This window comes from Dendropsophus ebraccatus, chromosome 7 (assembly GCF_027789765.1).
Source record: "Dendropsophus ebraccatus isolate aDenEbr1 chromosome 7, aDenEbr1.pat, whole genome shotgun sequence".
Lineage (NCBI taxonomy): Eukaryota > Metazoa > Chordata > Amphibia > Anura > Hylidae > Dendropsophus > Dendropsophus ebraccatus.
The window spans coordinates 56,699,999-56,716,597 of NC_091460.1; positions in this window are offsets into that span (position 1 = coordinate 56,699,999).

Genomic DNA, 16,599 nt, shown 5'->3' on the forward strand with positions numbered 1-16,599 from the left:
GTGAATAAAATGTTAATTTGTTGGCTGATCAGATCTTGTGTGCTGGCCTAAAAATAATCTTTATCACACACACAAATGTGCTGTGTGCCTGCAATACACTGAACCCTATTAAACAGGTGCTGATCACCAAGATTGGAGCTTGTTATTTTTATGTTTTAAGCTCACAATCAGAGGATTATAACAAGACACCTAATAGGAAGCAACAGGAAAAAAAAGATGTCACCATAGTGTTATATGCAGTAAATATCATAGTCTAGTTACCAAAGTGTACAAAGATTAGTAGGGATTTTTGTTGGGATTATCCCATTTACCAACCTAAGGTTTGTTCATATGGATCATCATATGGGTGTATTTTTATGTCAAAGTAACTAATACAAGAGCACAGTTCACAGTTGGGATGACGCTAACATATTTATTATACAGAAACTGTATGATCAGCATCTAAATCAATGCTGGAAATAAAAACATAAAGTTATTGATGAATGGCTGTCTTTTATAATTTGTCGCCATTGTTTTGGACAGGAAGATGCATAGATATAATAACCATTTTATAGGCCATCTAGAACTTATGACATTGAGAAAGCAAATAAGAGGGTGGACTTGACTGAACTTCAAATACTTATGTGAAGACAAAGGGGGAAATGTATCAAGGACTTTGCGCCTATTTTTAGGTGAATAATTTAATTTTTCACTTAGTCTAAGTTCTATTTATGAACCAGTATTCAACAAACGAATATTTTTCAAATGCAACTTTTTAAAATCTTCCTTTTTTCAGTATTCACCAAAAAGTTTCCATAATCTGGGATTAGCGCAATTTTGCAACTTTATCATTTGTGGCCTTTTACGTTTGGTCATAAATATGCTTGCGCAATTTTTGCAACTTTTTCTGCAACTTTTTTAGCAACTTTTCCTTATCTACATTTGCTATAGTAATGCTACATTTTAATAAATCGGTTACAAGATATTGGAACAAAATACACACCAATCGTCATTAGAAGAGTCGCACAAATTAGACTCCTTAGTAGAGATGAGTGAACCTTGAGCATGCTCGAGTCCATCCGAACCTGAACATTCGGCATTTGATTAGCTGTGGCTGCTGAAGTTGGATAAAGCCCTAAGGCTATGTGGAAAACATGGATATAGTCAATGACTATATCCATGTTTTCCAGACAACCTTAGAGCTTTATCCAAGTTCAGCAGCCCCCGCTAATCAAATGCCGAAAATTCAGGTTCGGATGGATTCGAACCCAACCCGGTTCGCTCAACTCTACTCCTTAGTAAATGTCCCCCAAAGTTTTCATGTTAAACATATTGTTAATGAATTTTAGTGATGTTTTTTCAATTTTACTAGGCAGTATTCTTTTTAGATATATGCTCAGGGATGAAGTAAATAAAAATAAAAAAAGAACCGACACTTACCTTCCTTGTTCCTATGCTCCTGCTGGTATCATGGCCCTGTTTCCTACTGTGTGGCACTTTCAGGGATGTGATCAGTCGCTAAGGTGAGACACCACCTAGCAATAGCACCAAAGCAATCATTACCTGTTGTGGCAGTACCCCCCTGGGTACTGTATATAAGAATATACAATACACGGAGGGAGGACAACTTGTGGCAACGCTTGATCAGGGGATCGGGAACTGCTTACAATGGCGGCAGTAAAGGGGGCCACGTTGCCCCTTACTGCTGCCGCTCAACAGATGTTAAATGGTAGATTAAAAACTATACATTTATTTTAACGAAGTTATATTACAAAACCCTTAAGATATTAAGAACATTTCACCTAAAAAGACATGGGTGACATTTATTAACTGGCGCATAAGACATTTTCAGAATAAATTTCTAATAATAAATTAAATAGCTCTCCACTTGCGCCAGAAAGGTGGGGAGATGGCAATTTCCGCATGGTCCACATTTATCATTTTTCAGGCGGAAAAATGGCAGTGAAAGGTTTCACTTTGTCCACATGGATGGGTTTCCGTGCGCACAGGATATATGTATGCAATGCAGAAAAAACGCCTAACTTAATAAATGTCCCCCGTGATGTATTAGTTCCCTATTGAAGAGCACCTTTGAGGAATTCTGCAGAAAAAAACTTTTTAAAAAAGCAGATGAGTTCTCAGCGCCTTATGAGCTGCATCTTGGAGCAGTCCAACACTGCAAAACTATTCCAAACTTTTAAGTTAATTTTATATTGAAGTTTTATATTATGTTACCATTTTCTTCTCTGTACCGGCACTGGTCGGGCCCCATCAGCCGTGCGCATAGTACTTTATTCATTTATCTTTCTTTAGTCAAGCCTATAATTTGTCTTCCACATTTTAGTGCCTGGTCGGAGAACACTCAGAATAACAGACATCTATTATTTGCCCCAAGATCTGCAGCAGCCGCCATGTCTTCGAATGATAAAGCGTATCACAATATGATAATAAATTGTAGTCAAATTCTTGTTTACCTTCTCCTTTACCGCCACATAAGAAACCAGTAAAATATGTGGGTCAGGCTCAAAATGGATTAAAATGGATTTTGATTCAGGTTTTCAAGAAGAATTAAACATTGGCAACATAGCATTTAAGTCAATACAATTCTTTCCAGAGCAATCTTTCTCTCTGCCCTACATTCCTTCATTTTTCATCCACCGGCCAAAGGGATTGTGTTTAATAACATAATTTACATCAGTATGTCCCAAATGGCCGAAACACTGAAGCAGGAATAGATTAGCATGGTAATCTCATTCTGATGGATAAAATTAGCAAAGATATTACTCTCAACATAGAGCGGGCATTGGCGAGCTGCCGTGCTTAGAATCAATTACTAAATTACTTTTAGCTCTAAGTCGACATTAACAGAAAAAATTGCTATCGACCGAAACAAAATAAGATAAAAATATGCGATCATTAAATCTCTCGCTACTATTCGCGAATGTGACTTGCAAGAATTGTACAAATAAGATAGAATTTAATTTTTAACGTTAGCCCCTGTCATCATTTCATCTAAAGCCTCGAAATGAATTTAAGGGTAGTGCAGACTTTGTGGCATGTCATTAAAGCCCTTTGCCAGAAAGGAAATTTTCTATTCTCTCGGCTCTGGCACAATACGTCTACACAGCCGAGACATGTAACCTTGCTATACCCTAGACTACAATACTTATTTCTATGCCATTCTTGTAGTAAATTAAATATTAAAATTTATTCTATCTATCTTCAATATATCTATCTATACTGTCTCCTAGCTATCTTCACAGAAGTCAAGGCAGAACTCAAAAATTGTGAACAAAATGTGCATTTATTCAGCCAGATGTAACTGTAATGTTTGGTGCCATAGGCAGATACCTGAGAGATTTGCCTTAAAGGGGTTATCCAGTGTTAGAAAAACATGGCCACTTTCTTCCAGAGACAGCACTCTCGTCTCTAGGCCAGGTGTGGTTTGCACTTAAAGGGGTTATCCAGCGCTACAAAAACATGGCCACTTTCCCCCCTCTCTTGTTTCCAGATTGGGTGGGGTTTCAAACTCAATTCCATTGAAGTAAATGAAGCTTAACCCTTAGGCGACCCTGGACATACCCATACGTCCAGGGCCCCCTCCCCGCGTTCAGAGCGGGGCCGCGCTCTCAACCGCCGTGATCCCGGGTGCCGCATGTAGCCCGGGATTGCGGCTATTAGCGGGCACGGTGTGATCGCCGTGCCCGATAATCAGGTAATCGGAGGCAGCTGTCAAAGATGACAGCTGCCTCCGATTACCGGCTGCAGATGATCTGTGTTGGTATAGTGGGGAGATTGCTCCTCCGGGACAACTGCAGCCGAAAGCAAACAAGTGCCGATCTCATTGATCTTTGCTGTATAACTATACAGCAAAGATCTCAATAAGAGATATTAGTGCATATACTAGAAGTCCCCCAGGGGGGCTTCTAGTATATGTGTAAAAGTAAAAATAAAAGTGATGTTATAAGTAAAAAGCCCCCTCCCCTAAAAAAAATCAGAATCACCCCCCTTTTCCCATGTTATCAATAAAAATAAACAAATAAATAAATAAACATGTTTGCTATCACCGCGTCCGTAATCGCCCGAAATATTAATTAATCACATTCCTGATCTAGCACGGTAAATGGCGTAAGTGCAAAATAATCCCAAAGTGCAAAATTGCACATTTTCGGTCGCATCAAATCCAGAAAAATTGTAATAAAAAGCGATAAAAAAGTCGCATATGCGCATTCAAGGTACCGATAGAAAAAGAACACATCATGGCGCAAAAAATGACACCTGACACAGCCCCATAGACCAAAGGATAAAAGCGCTATAAGCCTGGGAATGGAGCAATTTTAAGTGACATATATTTGTTAACAATGGTTTGAATTTTTTACAGGCCATCAGATACAATAAAAGTTATACATGTTATATATCGTTGTAATCGTAACGACTTGAGGAACATATATAACATATCAATTTTACCCCAGGGTGAACAGCGTAAAAACACAAACCCCCCAAATAAAAGAAATGTGTTGTTTTTTTTTTCATTTTCACCACACTTTGAATTTTTTTTCTGGTTTTACAGTGTACTTCATGCAAAAATTCAGCCTGTCATTGCAAAGTACAATTAGTGGCGGGAAAAATAAGGGCTCATGTGGATTTCTAGGTGAAAAATGCAAGTGCTATGACCTTTTAAGCACAAGGAGGAAAAAACGAAAATGCAAAAATTGAAATTGGCCGGGTCCTCTAAGGGTTAATTGCAAGCCACACTTGAACTGGAGATAAGAGAGGGGGAAAAGTGGCCATGTTTTTGTAGTGCTGGATAACCCCTTTAAGCTCCATTCACTTCAATGGAACTAAGTAGCAAAACCTACAACCAAACTGGAGAGAGGAGTAGTGCTGTCTCTGGAAGAAAGTGGCCATATTTTTGTAGCGTTGGATAACCCCTTTAACCACATGTTGCTCTGGTAAAAATGGAGCTCAGCAGGGGCGTAACTAAAAAAGGGTGGGTCCCATAGCAAACTTTTCATTGGGGCCCTTGCCTTCCCGACTGACCACTAAGCCATCAAGTCTAGTCATAACTGCAAGCACTTATGAGGAGCACTTGCAGTTAAACGGACATTTGTGGATTCCGGGAGGCCCACTTGGCCACCTGGTGCTGCAAATGAAGACACCTCAGGGGGCCCACTGTATTGCAGGAGCAGGCAGTGGGACCCCCTGATGTGGTGGGCCCCATAGCAGCCTCTATGGCTGCTATAGTGGTAGTTACACCCCTGGCCCTCAGTGCTCCTAACAGTTTAGCATGAAAAATGCAGAGACCCCGCTGTGTTATCTATCTGACTAATAGAATCAACTCTATAGCCATTACTAAGGTGTTAGCACCTCAATAATGTGTGTGCCATGCTTCCTACTGATATGGCAGGACCAGTGGCTTTGCCAAATAGTACCAACACATATTGTTTGAATTATATCATCATATTTTTACTGAAAAGTAAGATCAGTATACCATCCATACAGCGACTGTAATACAGGGGTTTTAGATACTATATTTGTTCATGACTACCATGATGACTTTTTCCAGCCATGGCTAGTCTCTGCTAAACAAATACTTTTTCCAGCAACCTTCCTGTAATAATATGCATATGTTGTATATGACCTATAGGTTTCTGACTATTTTTATTGGTTTAGAGGGGTACTCCGGCAAAAATCTTTTTCTTTCAAAATGTTATATAGATTTGTAATTTACTTCTATTTAAAAATCTCACGTCTTCCCATACTTATCAGCTGCTGTATGTCCTGCAAGAAGTGGTATATTCTTTTCAGTCTGACACAGTGCTCTCTGCTGCCACCTCTGTCTGTGTTAAGAACTGTCCAGAGCAGGAGAGGTTTTCCATGGAGATTTGCTGCTGCTCTTGACAGTTCCTGTCTCGGCCAGAGATGTCAACCGATATAACTATGTCAGACTTAAAAAAAACAAACAAAAACATTTCCTGTAAAACACACAGCGGATGAGTACTGGAAGAATTTAGATTTTTAAATAGAAGTAAATTACAAAACTATATGACTTTCTAAAACCAGTTGATCTGAAAGAAAAAGATTTTCGCTGGACAACCCCTTTTACTGTGTTATTGCATCTTGTTGGTTGTTGTTCAGTAGTCCACCTCATGTGTCATGGCCTAAATGTCTGCTACTCGCTTCAGTGTGCGACCATTTGAATAAAAGACCAACATACAGAACATGGTGACAGCACTACAAGCTGAACACTTCCTACCTTTTTCCCACCTCTATATGAGTTCCCCATCCATAGTGCCCCAAATAGTAATACTGCCACCTTTTGTGCCCCAAAGAAGTTATAGTGCCCCACACAATAAGGCCCTTATTTGTTCTTCCCCTATAAAATGAGCACTTATTGCCCCCACACACTAATAATGACCCCTCTTTTATTCTCATTAACCCCTTAGGGACCAAGCCTATTTGCACCTAAAAGACCAGGCTCATTTTTCAAAATCTGACCTGTCTCACTTTATGCGCTTATAGCTCAGTGATGCTTTAACATATGCTAGCGATTCTGAGATGTTTTTTTCGTCACATATGGCACTTTATATTAGTGGCACAATTTGGTCACTACTTTGTGTGTTTTTTGTGAAAAACATCAAAATATCATGAAAAATTGAAAAAATTTGCATTTTATGAACTTATCGGAGGTCTTTGGTCACAGACTACGTCTACAGGCACCCACTCTTTGGAACTTGTAGTGTCACTCTTCATCTTATTTTCTAGATAGATAGATAGATAGATAGATAGATAGATAGATAGATAGATAGATAGGAGATAGATAGATAGATAGATAGGAGATAGATAGATAGATAGATAGATAGATAGATAGATAGATAGATAGGAGATAGATAGATGATAGATAGATAGATAGATAGGATATAGATAGATAGATAGATAGATAGATAGATAGATAGATAGATAGATAGATAGGAGATAGATAGATAGATAGATAGGAGATAGATAGATAGATAGATAGATAGATAGATAGGAGATATATAGATAGATAGGAGATAGATAGATAGATAGGATATAGATAGATAGATAGATAGATAGATAGATAGATAGATAGATAGATAGGAGATAGATAGATAGATAGATAGATAGGAGATAGATAGATAGATAGGAGATAGATAGATAGATAGATAGATAGATAGGAAGGAGATATATAGACAGATAGATAGATAGATAGATAGATAGAAGATAGATAGATAGATAGATAGGAGATATATAGACAGATAGATAGATAGATAGAAGATAGATAGATAGATAGATAGATAGATCTCCCATATAGTAGATATAGTACTAATATGCAGTGACTGTGTGCACATTATGCATATATATCTTTATGTGTAGATGACTATTTCGACTGTTTATGTGGTCTTTGTGAGTCCTGGGCTCCTACTTGCATGGTATGAGTGGAGCATGTATGTGTATGAAGGTGTTAGGGGGAATGAGCATTGTCTGCCAGCAATCTAAGGCCATCTCTAGTCGCAGGAGTCAGTCTTCTGGAGATTTTAGATACTCTCACAGTTCTTTGCCAATACCAGTGAGCATAATAATTCTGGATTATCAGATGTTGGATCAATAGATTGGAAAAATGTAAACATATTCACAGTATAATTCCTGTTTATCCATATATTTACGTATGTGTCATTTTGTATTGCATGTTAAATTATTCCTATAGAGAAATGTGAACTCTTTTCATTTTGCTTATTATCTTATATATTAGATCATTCCTATGGAGAAATCTGAGACTCTTTAATTTTGTGTTACATCAATAAATTATTAGATATGTAAAATCAGTGGGACAAGGTGCATAAGCGTCAAAAACATCATTTCATTGGTAACTGGTTCTGCTGGAGCGCCGTCTCCCCTGTCATTGATAACATTATTAACAGAGTATACATATCAGCTGTCTCGATATTATGAAGACTGAATGCATCCCCTGCTGGGAGAGTCAGGGTCAACATCATTAACTATAGATCCTGCCTTGGTTTACATATAGGAGCCTTAGGCTAAGTGTCTACTAGATACATCTCTCTATCTGTACATATCTATAAGATGTGCGGGAGGCTAATACACAGGAAGACATTCAGCTTTTGTTGATGTGGAGGCTTACTTGGAATTAGCCGATTAGTGTCAGCTTGATACAATAACTTTTGCCTTTAATGGCGTACATCATGTTGATAGCTTTATTGATGGTTGGGTTCTAATGGAAGAGTTTGGGGCTGAGGAGACATTTCAATTAACATATAATACTAAAATGTCCCCATGCAGTGTTTGCTTCTGAATGTATAGATTTACATATACTACTACGACAGTGTATGGAAGGATTGGATTATATTCACAAGGTAATCTTTACTGAGCTGTGGATAACATGTAAAAGGCAAGTTGACAATAATATATTACATTTCTATGTAAGGGAATTAAAACTCTATTAAATTCTAGGGTCACAATGAGCACTGGAACATCTCACAATGATTCACTGTTTAAATCAGGGCAGGGCCCTTGCGTCCTAGGGGGCCCCTGCCCGCTGTGACAGCGGGCAGGGGCCCCCTAGGACGCAAGGGTCCCCGGGCAGCCGCCTCCCATGCCCAATGGGTAAGACGGCTCTGCGCGCCCCCCCTTCCCCTTCTCTTGTGACCGCAAGCACTTTCTTGCTTGCGGTGGCAAGAGGAAATCCGGCCCCGGCTGATGCGTCGCTCCCTGGGGGATTCTCCGGGAGCGCACGCATCAGGAACCTCAGTGCGCGTCGCTGGGGCTTCCTCTACCGGAAGTCCGGGCCTGGGCGCACACTGAGCTTCCGGATGTGTGCGCTCCCTGAGAATCCCCCAGGGAGCGACGCATCAGCCGGGGGCAGAAGAGGAGAGGAAGCAGCGACGGGGGAGCGCTGGTAGGTGAGTTGGGTGGTTGTTTTTTTTATCTGCTGTGCAGGGGGGAGCCATCTATAAGGGGGGAATACGGGGGAGCCATCTATAAGGGGGGATACAGGGGGGAGCCATCTATAAGGGGGGATACAGGGGGGAGCCATCTATAGGGGGGATACAGGGGGGAGCCATCTATAGGGGGGGATACAGGGGGGAGCCATCTATAGGGGGGATACAGGGGGAGCCATCTATAAGGGGGGAATACGGGGGAGCCATCTATAAGGGGGGATACAGGGGGGAGCCATCTATAGGGGGGATACAGGGGGGAGCCATCTATAGGGGGGGATACAGGGGGAGCCATCTATAAGGGGGGATACAGGGGGGAGCCATCTATAAGGGGGGATACAGGGGGGAGCCATCTATAGGGGGGATACAGGGGGGAGCCATCTATAGGGGGGGATACAGGGGGGAGCCATCTATAGGGGGGGATACAGGGGGAGCCATCTATAAGGGGGGAATACGGGGGAGCCATCTATAAGGGGGGATACAGGGGGGAGCCATCTATAGGGGTGATACAGGGGGGAGCCATCTATAAGGGGGGAAACAGGGGGGAGCCATCTATAGGGGGGATACAGGGGGAGCCATCTATAAGGGGGGAATACGGGGGAGCCATCTATAAGGGGGGATACAGGGGGGAGCCATCTATAGGGGGGATACAGGGGAAGCCATCTATAGGGGGGGATACAGGGGGGATCCATCTATAGGGGGGGATACAGGGGGGAGCCATCTATAGGGGGGATACAGGGGGGAGACATCTATACGGGGGGATACAGGGGGGAGACATCTATACGAGGGGGGGGATACAGGGGGAGCCATCTATAGGGGGGGATACAGGGGGAGCTATCTTTACGAGAGGGGGGGATACAGGGGGGAGCCATCTATAGGGGGGATATAGGGGGGAGCCATCTATATGAGGGGGGGGGGGTAACAGGGGGGAGCCATCTATAAGGGGGGATACAGGGGGGAGCCATCTATAGGGGGGATACAGGGGGGAGCCATCTATAGGGGGGGATACAGGGGGGAGCCATCTATAGGGGGGATACAGGGGGAGCCATCTATAAGGGGGGAATACGGGGGAGCCATCTATAAGGGGGGATACAGGGGGGAGCCATCTATAGGGGTGATACAGGGGGGAGCCATCTATAGGGGGGGATACAGGGGGGAGCCATCTATAGGGGGGATACAGGGGGAGCCATCTATAAGGGGGGAATACGGGGGAGCCATCTATAGGGGGGATACAGGGGAAGCCATCTATAGGGGGGGATACAGGGGGGATCCATCTATAGGGGGGGATACAGGGGGGAGCCATCTATAGGGGGGATACAGGGGGGAGACATCTATACGGGGGGATACAGGGGGGAGACATCTATACGAGGGGGGGGGATACAGGGGGAGCCATCTATAGGGGGGGATACAGGGGGAGCTATCTTTACGAGAGGGGGGGATACAGGGGGGAGCCATCTATAGGGGGGATATAGGGGGGAGCCATCTATATGAGGGGGGGGGGGTAACAGGGGGGAGCCATCTATAGGGGGGGATACAGGTGGGAGACATCTTTATGAGGGGGGGGGATACAGGGGGGAGCCATCTATAGGGGGGGATACAGGGGAAGCCCTCTATACGAGGGGCGGATACAGGGGGGAGCCATCTATAGGGGGGATACAGGGGGGAGCCATCTATAAGGGGGGAATACGGGGGAGCCATCTATAGGGGGGGATACAGGGGGGAGCCATCTATAAGGGGGTAATACAGGGGGGAGCCATCTATAAGGGGGTAATACAGGGGGAGCCATCTATAAGGGGGTAATACAGGGGGGAGCCATCTATAAGGGGGTAATACAGGGGAGAGCCATCTATAAGGGGGTAATACAGGGGGAGCCATCTATAAGGGAGTAATACAGGGGGAGCCATCTATACGGGGGGGATACAGGGGGAGCCATCTATAAGGGGGGGATACAGGGGGAGCCATCTATAAGGGGGGGGATACAGGGGGAAGCCATCTATAGGGGGGGATACAGGGGGCATCCATCTATAGGGGGGGATACAGGGGGGAGCCATCTATAGGGGGGATACAGGGGGAGCCATCTATAGGGAGGAATACAGAGGGGAGACATCTATAGGGGGGATACAGGGGGGAGACATCTATAGGGGGGGATACAGGGGGGAGACATCTATACGAGGGGGGGATACAGGGGAAGCCATCTATAGGGGGGGATACAGGGGGGAGACATCTTTATGAGGGGGGGGGGATACAGGGGGGAGCCATCTATAGGGGGGATACAGGGGGAGCCATCTATAGGGAGGGATACAGGGGGGAGACATCTATAGGGGGGATACAGGGGGGAGACATCTATACGAGGGGGGGGGGGGATACAGGGGGAGCCATCTATGGGGGGGGATACAGGGGGGAGCTATCTTTACGAGAGGGGGGGATACAGGGGGGAGCCATCTATAGGGGGATATAGGGGGGAGCCATCTATATGAGGGGGGGATACAGGGGGGAGCCATCTATAGGGGGGGATACAGGTGGGAGACATCTTTATGAGGGGGGGATACAGGGGGGAGCCATCTATAGGGGGGGATACAGGGGAAGCCCTCTATACGAGGGGGGGATACAGGGGGGAGCCATCTATAGGGGGGATACAGGGGGGAGCCATCTATAAGGGGGGAATACAGGGGAGCCATCTATAGGGGGGATACAGGGGGGAGCCATCTATACGGGGGGGGATACAGGGGGGAGCCATCTATAAGGGGGTAATACAGGGAGGAGCCATCTATAAGGGGGTAATACAGGGGGGAGTCATCTATAAGGGGGTAATACAGGGGGAGCCATCTATAAGGGGGTAATACAGGGGGAGCCATCTATACGGGGGGGATACAGGGGGAGCCATCTATAAGGGGGGGATACAGGGGGAGCCATCTATAAGGGGGGGGATACAGGGGGAAGCCATCTATAAGGGGGTAATACAGGGGGGGAGCCATCTATAAGGGGGTAATACAGGGGGAGCCATCTATAAGGGGGTAATACAGGGGGGAGCCATCTATAAGGGGGTAATACAGGGGGGAGCCATCTATAAGAGGGTAATACAGGGGGAGCCATCTATAAGGGGGTAATACAGGGGGAGCCATCTATAAGGGGGTAATACAGGGGGGAGCCATCTATAAGGGGGTAATACAGGGGGGAGCCATCTATAAGAGGGTAATACAGGGGGAGCCATCTATAAGGGGGTAATACAGGGGGAGCCATCTATACGGGGGGGATACAGGGGGAGCCATCTATAAGGGGGGGATACAGGGGGAAGCCATCTATAAGGGGGGGGATACAGGGGGAAGCCATCTATAAGGGGGTAATACAGGGGGGAGCCATCTATAAGGGGGTAATACAGGGGGAGCCATCTATAAGGGGGTAATACAGGGGGAGCCATCTATAAGGGGGTAATACAGGGGGAGCTATCTATACGGGGGGATACAGGGGGGAGCCATCTATAAGGGGCCAATACAGATGTGCAGTGTGTAGAGAGATGAGGATGGTGACAGAGTGAGGAGACTAATATGTCTGTCTGGCAGATTCTGTGGATTCGTGGCTCGGAAAAGTTCTCATAACGGCACAGGGCAAATGGAGAAGAAGATGAAAAGGGAAGAACTCCGATCAGAGAAGACGTCCCATGTGAGTCACTTGATGTATCTGCACTGTAATGTACTGTATATGGTGTACAGAACCTGTGTAGAGCTGGGTACCTCTATATGACTGGATGAGGTGATAGTGATCTGTGTACAGTGGATTAGTCAGTAGCAGCGGTGGTGTTAGTCAGTATGCGGTGGTAATATTTGTTGCTTGTTATCTGGCATATATATAGAGAAGGGCAAAACAACATGTCTCATATAGACAGAGGAGCAACAACATGACTATTATATTATATATGAACCATGTTGTTTCCCTGTATTCTGTATACAGGGAAACAACATGGTTCATATATAATATAATAGTCATGTTGTTGCCCCTCTGTATATATAGTTACATAGTTACATAGTTACATAGTTACATAGTTAATACGGTTGAAAAAAGACACATGTCCATCAAGTTCAACCAAGGAGGGGATGGATACAGGGAAGGGGGAGGGGCGATAGGTTCTATACATATGCATTTATATTATTTTGCTCTAAGAACTTGTCTAGGCCGGTTTTGAAGCCCTCTACTGTTTTTGCTGTGACCAGATCCTGTGGTAGACTGTTCCACAGATTCACAGTTCTCATGGTAAAGAAGGCTTGTCGCCTCCGGAGATTGAACCTTTTTTTCTCCAGGCGGAGGCAGTGCCCCCTTGTCCTTTGAGGGGGTTTTACCTGGAAGATCTTTTCCCCATATGTCTTGTAGGGGCCATTTATATATTTAAATAAATTAATCATATCTCCCCTTAAACGTCTCTTCTCCAGACTAAACAAATGTAATTCTTTTAATCTCTCCTCATAACTAAGATGCTCCATTCCCCTTATTAGTTTAGTTGCCCGTCTTTGTACCCTCTCCAGCTCTAGAACATCCTTTTTATGAATTGGGTTCCAAAACTGGACGGCATACTCCAGATGAGGCCGCACCAAAGCTTTATAAAGCGGTAATATTATATCCCTGTCCCGTGAGTCCATGCCTGTTTTAATGCATGACAATATCCTGCTGGCCTTAGAAGCAGCTGACTGACATTGTGTGCTGTTCTGTGGTTTATTATCCACAAGTACACCCAGATCCTTCTCTATCAGCGACTCTCCCAGAGTAACTCCCCCCAGGACATATGATGCATGTGGGTTATTAGTACCCAGGTGCATAACTTTACATTTATCCACATTGAACCACATTTGCCAAGTGGACGCCCAAACACTCAGTGTGTCTAAGTCATCCTGTAACATCTGCACATCCTCCATAGACTGTACTGTACTGCAAAGCTTGGTGTCATCTGCAAAGATAGAAACATTGCTGTTAATACCATTCTCAATATTATTAATAAACAAGTTAAACAGAAGAGGGCCCAGTACTGACCCTTGGGGTACACCACTTATTACCGGGGACCATTCGGAGTAGGAATCATTGACCACCACTCTCTGGGTACGATTATTAAGCCAGTTTTCAATCCAGTTACACATTAAATTTTCCAAACCGATAGACTTTAACTTAGCCATCAGACGTCCATGAGGAACTGTGTCAAACGCTTTTGCAAAATCCAGGTACACTATATCCACAGCTGCGCCGCCATCCAGGCTTCTACTTACCTCTTCATAGAAACATATTAGGTTGGTTTGACAGCTTCTGTCCTTAGTAAAACCATGCTGGTTATCACTTATAATACTATTAGCCACTACATATTCCTGGATGTAGTCCCTTATAAGCCCCTCAAATAGTTTCCCCACAATGGACGTTAAGCTTACGGGTCTATAGTTACCTGGGGAAGTTCGAGAGCCCTTTTTGAAGATCGGCATTACATTTGCCTTACGCCAGTCCCTCGGCACAATACCAGTAAGCAAAGAATCACTGAATATTTCATACAAGGGTAGAAAAATTACAGAACTGAGTTCCCTAAGAACTCTGGGGTGCAATCCATCAGGCCCTGGAGCTTTGGTTACATTGAGTTTGTTTAATTTATCTTGGACCATATCTATAGTAAACCCGTTCAGTACATTACATGTGTTAGCTGCACTGGCCCCACCCACCTCAGTACTGGCCCCACCCACCACAGCTCCATCCTCTTTTGTATATACAGAACTGAAGAACCCATTAAGTAACTCAGCTTTCTTCTGATCCCCAGTTATTAATTCCCCGTCACCATTATTTAGGGGTCCTACATGCTCTGACCTTGTTTTTTTTGCATTAATATATTTGAAGAATTTTTTGGGGTTTCTTTTGCTTTCTATAGCTACCTGCCTTTCATTGTGAATTTTTGCTGCATGAGACATGTTGTTTTGCCCTTCTCTATATATAAGCCATGTTGTTTCCCTGTATATTGTATTATACAGTATACAGGGCCGGCCTTAAGGTAATTGGCGCCCTGTGCGAAACTTTTTTTCGGCGCCCCCCCCCCCCCCCACACACACACACGGGTCTGCTGAGACCCCCTCAAGGTGTTATAAAGCTCCTACTCCTCCAGACAATATCCAGCACCCATCACCCCACCCTCCCAAATATTACCGCCACACCACAACCACTACCATCACTATCATATTGTTACTGACCAAATCAGTATACTAAATCCAATAAAACAAAGTACCAGACTACAAGTAACAAATATTACCACCGCATACTGACTAACACCACCACATACTGACTAATACCACTGCTGTTACTGAATAACACTACCACATACTGACTAACACCACCACTGATACTGAACAACACCACCACATACTGACTAAAACCACCGCCACTACTGAATAAAATCCTCTGTACACAGATCACTATAGAGGTAGAGCCAGCCCTACACAGCTCTGTACACCATATACATTACAGTGAAGTTATATCCAGTGACTCACAGGAGACGTCTTCTCTGATCGGAGTTCTTCCCTTTTCATCTTCTTCTCCATCTGCCCTGGGCCATCATGAGAACTTCTCCGAGCCACAAATCCACAGAATCTGCCAGACAGACATATTAGACTCCTCACTCTGGCACCATCCTCATCTCTCTACTAACTGCACATCTGTATTGGCCCCTTTACACCCTCAGTTAGTGGGTAGGCTGACTCTATGTGACCCCCTTATAGTATATCCCCCCCCCTGTGTAGCCTCCTTATAGATGGCCCCTTGTTTAGACTTCCCTATATATGGCCCTAAGTGGATCTCCATAAGAACCACCCTCTGTGTAGTCCCCTTATGGTATATGGCCCCCCTCTCTGTAGCCCTCCCTTATAAATGGCCCCCTCTTTGTAGTCTCCCTTACAAATGCCCCCCCCCATGTTGTCCCCTCTGCCCCTCTTACAGATGGCCCCCATGTTGTCCCCTTTGCCCCTCTTACAGATTCCCCCCATGTTGTCCCCTCTGCCCCTCTTACAGATGGCCCCTCTATGTTGTACCCCTTATAAATGGCCCCGTGTTGTCCATCCCCTTATAGATGGCCCCCGTATTGTCACCCTTATAGATGGCCCCCCTGTGTTGTCCATCCCCCTTATGTTGTATCTTCTTATAGATTGCCCCCTTATAGATCACCCCCCTTGTTGTCCCCTTTATAGATAGCCCCCTTATGTTGTCCCCCCTTATAGCTTGCCCCCTTATGTTGTCCCCTCTTATAGATTGTCCCCTTACAGATTGCCCCCCTAATGTTGTCTCCCCCCTTCTAGATACCTCCCCTATTGATTGCCCCCTTATGTTGTCTCCCCCCTTATAGATGCCTCCCCTATTGATTGCCCCCTTATGTTGTCTACCCCCTTACAGATGCCTCCCCAATAGATTTCCCCCTTGTTGTCTACCCCCTTATAGATCCCCCATATAGATTGCCCCCTTGTTGTCTACCCCTTATAAATCCCCCCTATATATTGTCCCCTTGTTGTCTCCCCCCCTTATAGATGCCTCCCCTATAGATTGCCCCCTTGTTGTCTCCCCCTTATAGATGCCTCCCTATAGATTGCCCCCTTGTTGTGTACCCCCTTATAGATTGCCCCCTTGTGTACCCCCTTATAGA